This window comes from Strix aluco, chromosome 35 (genome assembly GCF_031877795.1).
Source record: "Strix aluco isolate bStrAlu1 chromosome 35, bStrAlu1.hap1, whole genome shotgun sequence".
NCBI classification, from domain to species: Eukaryota; Metazoa; Chordata; class Aves; order Strigiformes; family Strigidae; genus Strix; species Strix aluco.
In genome coordinates, this window is record NC_133965.1 from 680,487 (window position 1) to 687,682 (window position 7,196).

Here is a 7,196-nt window from a genome sequence, read left to right on the forward strand (position 1 = left end):
AGTTTGAACCCCATGTCCCAGCAGGGCTAAAAATGTAACTCTACTGTGGGACAGACACATCAAAACCTACCCCATGACAACCAAAAGGAACAGCAGCTTTAGCAAGAAAGATACAATTCCAATGCCTCTGTAAACTAACCTCCATAAAAAAAGTTAACACTCTGAAACCCCTCACAAAGACTACAATGCTTTATGGGTACTTACATAACACGTGTTTTGCTGGCAGCTTTAATTCCTCCAACAGGGACTCTTCTAACAACTACCAATGAGTTCTTAGGAATCAGGGTGTTATCATCTGTGTATTCTGAAAACAACACCAATACAGAAGAAAACAGTCAATTTGTAAGAATGTGTATTAATATGTAATTACATAGCACTTCAGAGGACCCCTTCACAGACATAAAAGCAAAATTTTATATGTATCATTGTGCTTTTTTTGTCTCAACACACTAACAGCACCTTTCAGGAAATCTTCAGGTTTGAATATCAAACACAAGTAGCAAAATCTTTTTCATTTTTTTAATAGTTTGAACGCAAAATGGTCTCAAAGGTCACTAAAGGAGAGTCTGCTCATGCATGAGGTTCTTTCCTGATCTAGTTTAAGTTGCTTTTGCTTCTGTCAGGCTACAAAAACCAATAGATCTTTAGAGAAAAACAAACCACAGCAAAGTCTCACCTGCATAAACCAGAGTCTAAAGTCTGACCAGCTTGCCCTGCAACAAAACTGCACTCGGCTAAAGCATGAAAACTCTGCGCTGCTGCTTTCAGAGCTGTTCACTAAAAACGATTCACCTATGCTGGAAGTGCTGCAGACTGACAGAACACAAAAGAGAGCCACCAGCTCTCTGTTCCTTGGAGCTTCATCCATTGACAGCCACACTTGTAAACTCAGTGCTTTACATTTAAATGGAAATGAAACTGGCAGTGCTAGAACTTGGATTGCAGAAATCTGGGGGGGGGGGGGGGGGGGGAAGCTTGCTTTCATTAGTAGGGCAGAACTGGCCCAAACTAAAGTGGTATTTCCCCTCGCCAGCTAATCATCTGGTTTGAATTAGCAAAAGGCACATGAATTTTTTCAATTCATTTTTTGCAGAGCAGAGAGACTCAAACTAAATTACTCATGAAGACAGCCTTGGAAAGCCTTCTGAAAACTGTGTGTGCCTGAAGCTCTCCATGCTTTGCCTCGGCTTACACAATGTTAGTCTTTTGAAGAGGAGCAAAGCCTTCTGACCTTTTACACGAGGCCCAAACAGAAAACCCAACTACCTGAGACAGAGTAAGCTAAAATGCAAAGATCTCTCCAGGTGAATGGTTTTTATATTGTACTTACACAACCTGGATATGACTAAATATTTTAAAGCACTATCAGCAGCCATTCCCTGTAATCTGCTACGGTTTTAAGTATTAAAAGCTTTTACCTTTGCAGACCAAATCAGAATAATGGTCTGAAAACCAAAGATGCTAGATATCAAGTCAAGCTCTGTCAGGGTGGCTTTGCTCCGTGATCTCCCACAAAATAGGTGCATTTCACAATTTATGCTTCATTTATCAGTATATTATTCCTGTGGGCAGGAACCTCTCTTAGACCAAAATGTACTTACCAGAAGACATTATTTCAATAATTAAATGAAAATTTTACTTCTATTTCCAAATGACAGAATGCTTCTTCAGAAAACTGACAAATCATTTAGCTGAAACTAATTCCTGATCTTCCCCCTTAGGGAACTGAACAGCAAGCTTCCTCTGGACTTCAGAGTAGTTTCAAACTGCAGGGGAAAGGGCTACTAATGACAAAACCAGAAGCTTTTACAGAAGTCATATCCTGAAACCAACCCCTAGAGCTCTTCTCAAAAGGAAAATCTAACCCTTATACAGCCACCCATCAAGAGAGGCCTGCACTGGGACTTTCTGATGGCACAAGAGTTCAAGTAGTAGTGACGCCCAGACAAAGAACTGGGAGATGATGCCAGCGGCAGCTCTGGAAGCCCAAAGCAGCTGTTTCCACCTGCTGAACGGAGTCATACAGAGTGTTCTTTCTGGTCCAGATCACAAACCACTAGACTGAGATTTCAGACATACAGGATAAGCAACAGTGGCTCCACAAAAGACAGGAGTTTGCTATGCCTGTGCCCAGCTGAGGGTTGTGGTAGTTCCACAGAAGATTACAAGCGGCAGCACCTCTCCTAGAAAGAGACTGTAGGTATGCAGACAGCAACCAGTGCTTTATTCACTAATTGACCAACTGACCCCCAGCCTGCAGAGGTCAACTGGAACATGCACAACAGGTGTACAATGCAAAAAGAGGAATAAGTCCTCTTTTAGTATTTCATGGCAATTCATTGACCATTAGAAGCAAAACATTGACATCTGCCTTCTGAATAGACTAGTCTTGCATGTAGAGAGAGAGACATATCCTTGTTGTAGAGAGAGAGACATATCCTTGTTTTCAATCTGCTTGTTAAGCACACAGTGAAGAGAGCTGGCACCCCCCAAGGTGGCCACGGCCCATCGCCATCCGCGGTGGTCCTGGGGTCCGTGTGCCGGAGGCTCCGTGTGCTGGGAGCGGCCGCACACCGCGGCCGAGCCGCTGCCGCGCCCACGCCCCTTCCGCCGCCGCTGCCGGGAGAGCGGCGCCAGCTCCGGTCACAGGCTGCGCCGCCCCGAGCGCCGCGTCCCGGGGGCTGCGGCGGGGACGAGCTGCCCGACACCGTCCTCCTCGTCCCCTCCCGCGCACCCCCCACCCGCCGGCGGCCCGTGGGAGCTGGGGAAGGTGGGGGCCGGGCTGGGGGCAGGCGGGCATGTGTGGGTCCCTGCGGGGCGCCGGGTGGTCCCGGTTTGCCGGTGGCACGTCCCGGGGGGGGGTGGAGGCTGCTCCCAGCGGGGCCCTGCGGCTGGAGCTGCTCCTGCGCTGGGGGCCGGTGGTGGCGGTCCCCCCCCCCCCCTCCCCGGATGTTCAGATGGGAGGGGGGGAGGCTCGGCGGGGGGTGTCCGCAAAATGCTCCGGGCGGCCCGAGGGAACGTGGTTTCATTTTCCTGCACGAGGTGGGTGATTTCCTGACCGGGAGAACGGCAGCAGCTGCATTTCTTTATTCTCAAACTGCCCGATCTTGCTCTTCTGATCCCTGGCGGGGGTGTCACTGCCCCGGAGGGGACAAGATCAATTCCTCCCCATGTTCTGGGTGACTCTACCTCAGTCTGATAAACTTGACCTTAGCACCTCTTTGGGGACTGTGGAATGGAGACACACTGAGGACTCGGAGCTTCCCCTGATTTCTAATGGTCGGTGGGTGGTGAGCAATCGCCTTGTGCATCACCCATTTGTACTTTCCATTGTTGTTATTTTTTTGCTTTACTACAATCACTAAACTGTTTTTTTTTAATCTCAACCTACAAGTTTTCCTTGTGTCCCTCCACTCTCTTCCCCCATTCCCCCGACGGGGGGAGGGGGAGCGACCGGCTGCGTGGTGTTTGGCTCTGACCGAGTTCAAACCACAACAGTCCTTTTTGGTGCCCAGCGTGGGGCTCAAAGGGTTGAGATAACGGCAGATCTGGTCAGTGTGTCAGAACCATTTGTTAGGAGCATTCATTATATTGGCTTATCAATTGCTGGGCACAATGTCAATCGCTTGGCTCCTTAAAATTTCATTTGCTGTATATAGTCCCCGTGCTGCTGCTCACCACCTGTGGCAGTTGGATTAAGATTTTTGTTTTGCTGAACTGTGTAACACTGATTGATGGCACAATGAAGTCATCGGTCCTGAGGCTACTTACAGCTGTGTTTGAGAATTTGGGGAATTTTGAATATCCAACTAATGTGGTTGTCTTACCGCTGGGAGCCAGTGTGTTCCTGCATGGTTCAGGCTTTGTTCAGGGTTAAGCAACTATTTAAGAGTATCCCCCAGAGATCTACCCCAAGGTTGGAGAATTATGAGTGGCTGGGGGTGTGGGACAGCATGGGTGAGTACCCAGGACAGTGGGCACCTCCAGTGTTGGAACTTCACTCCCAAACCAGTGCAGAATCCCGAAAAACTAGTAAAACATTTGGAAAACGTATGGTGTCACCCGGGTAATTCCAGAGAGACACAGCTTACTGCAACATGCTGGGGCCTGGCCCGTGCCTGCCAAGTCAGTGTGCAGAGGTGAAAGCCATCCAGCTGGCCTTGGCTATCGCCGAGCGAGAAAGGTGGCCAGTGCTCTGTCTCTGCACTGACTCATGGGTGGTGGCAAATGCACTGTGGGGGTGGTAACAGCAGTGGAAACGGAGCCACTGGCAGTGCAGAGACAAACCCGTCTGGGCTGCTGCATGATGGCGAGATATTGCTGCTGGGGTAGAGAACCTGGCTGTGAAAGTATGTCGTGTAGATGCTCATGTAGCCAAGAGTCGGGCCACTGAAGAACATCAGAACAACCAACAGGTGGATTAAGGTGGCTCAAGTGGGTCTGGACTGGCAGCATAAGGGTGAACAATTTATGGCTTGCTGGGCCCTTGACTCCTCAGGCCATCAGGGCAGAGATGGAACATATAGATGGGCTCGTGACCGAGGGGTGGACTTAACCATGGATGTTATTGCACAGGTGATCCATGAATGTGAGACATGTGCTGCGATCAAGCAACCAAACGGTTAAAGCCCCTTTGGCATGGAGGACGATGGTCAAAATATAAATATGGGGAGGCCTGGCAGATTGATTATATCACGCTCCCACAAACTCGGCACGACAAACACTATGTGCTCACAGTTATACAAGCAGCCACCAGATGGCTGGAAACATGCCGTGCCCCATGCCACTGCCCGGAACAATATTTGAGAAGCAAGTCTTGTGACATGGCACCCCAGAAAGGACTGAATCAGGTAATGGGACTCATTTCGAAATAACCTCATAGACACTTGGGCCAAAGAACATGGCACTGAGGGGGTGTATCACATCCCCGATCCCACACCAGCCTCTGGGAGAATTGAGCGATACAATGGGGTGCTAAAAACTACACTGAGACCAATGGCATTGCATTAATAAAAAAGATGAACTTTGGTAGGGTCAGGACTGATTTCAGCAACTGGTGCCCAGCACCATCCTGGAGATGGACATCTCCGGCCAGCAGACTGTGAGCAGGGCCCGTGCCAGATGCACCAGCTCCACCTGGAGCAGAGACTTCACGTCATCCTCCCCCGGCGCCCAAGGTCACCCGCTCCACCGACGGAGCCAACCCCCTCATCCCTCCTGCCTTAAAAGACTGTCAGGACAGATGGAACCCAAAGTTATGGACTAAATGATCTCACTACACATTTTGGAGGGATGGCCCATAGACGAAGGGAGTGAGATCTGTGTATATACATTTGAGACCAGGGAATGGAATGGGGATTCCTCAGAATGTATTGGAAACCTGAGCATAACGTGAATGGTATGGAATAAGGGGTGGAGACTGTCCTGGTTTCAGCTGGCATAGAGTTAATTTTTCTTCTTAGTAGCTAGAATAGCGCTGTGTTTCAGATTCAGTACAGGATTTGCTATGAGAAGAATGCTGATAATACACGGATTGTTGTGAGAGATCAAGGTCTCTCCAACTCCCAACGTCCTGTCCGTGTGCAGGTGTACAAGAAGCTGGGAGGGGGCACAGCGAGAGCACCAGACCCAAATCAGCCAGTGGAATATCCCATATCCTGTAACGTCATGCTCAGGATGTCAATGAGGGGCGGCTGGGAAGCGGGGGATTCTCTCTTGCATCTGGGATTGTGATTGTGGGATCTTGGTTTTTTGGGATCGCTGGCCGGGAAGGGGCTGGGTACCAGCCGGCGGGTGGTGAGCAGTCACAGTGTGCATTACCTGTTTGTATTTCCATTATTGTCATTGTTTTATTACAATTACTAAACTGTTTTTTATCTCAACGTACGAGTCTCCCTTTCTCCCTCCCATTCTGTCCCACATTTCCCGGGCAGGGGGAGGGTGAGCGATTGGCTGCGTGGGGTTTGGCTGCCGGCCAAGTTCAAACCACGACAAGGGGCTGAGCAAGCGCGGAGCCCAGGTTTGCTCTTGGGCTGAACAGGCTGCCAAGGGCTGGTGAAGACTGGGGACAACATTCCTTCCTAGGACCTTCGGGGTGGCCTAGAGCAAATCTGGCCCTAAAGGCGTAAGAAAGCTACGAGTGTCTCACCTTGCTTAAATCCAGTGCAGCAGTCCGTCCCATGGTTCACCCCATTTTTAGCTGCTGCAGTGGTGGGAGAAGGATGAGGGGTGAGCGTTTGGGCTGCTAGGAGAAAGAAAAGCACTCAGAGAGACGGACACAGAGCACTTGGGATGCTTCTCCTTTGCCAGAAATAGTCTAATGGGGCCAAAGCCCTGCAGGAACCCTCACCTGGCTTGTGGAGGAGGTACAGGTCTGGCTGGTTCTTGCCCTCATCAGCAAAGAGGTGGACAATGCCAAAAAGGTCGTTTCCTTTGTTCTCATTCCGATGGTGATGCTCCTTCAAAAGGACTTCTCGAACTTTCACCCACTTGCGCTCATCAAACACCGTGGACTGTTCCTGCTGGCCCAGGCTCATGTCTGGGGACAGCAAAGGGAAATGAAGCCCTCAGAGCAGAAACCCCCATGAGTCCCGGCCCCCGAAGCCCCCAGGGAGGGCTGTGCCACGCAGGATACCCTAATGCGGGCTCAGCCTTGCTTAGCAAGAGGTTTTAACACAGTTCAGCCTTTGCAGTGAAAGCAAGAATTTTCTTTTGCTAAAAAACATCATTAAAAGTGCTTATTCATCATTCTGCTAAGGTCATTATTTCCCACTGTAAATAATGCAATTCTCTTGCCGTTCTGTCTGACTCTACAGTTATCCAACTTATAAGCAATCTACAGCAGAGACTTTGCCAGAATTTCCTTGGCCAATCGACCACAATTTGCCACGCCCACGGTACCTGCGACCTCTTTGATGCTGTTGGCACAAACGCCCAGCAGCACTGTGCCGTTGGGGATGCAGCTCCTCAGCTCAAAGAGGCTGTACAAGAACAGCGTGGCCATGCAGGGCGTGCTCCAGCACTCGCCACCACCTTCCACATCCTCCTCGAACTTCAGCCACCTGCGGACATCGGGCACCGTCAGCCCCATTGCAAGAAAACAGCCCCAGCTCTGCAGCTCTGGGATTGAGCTGTGGGGTGCCGAGAGCAGAAGGCTCCTCACAGCAGCACCCACAGCTGCAAAGCCTCGCCTCCCG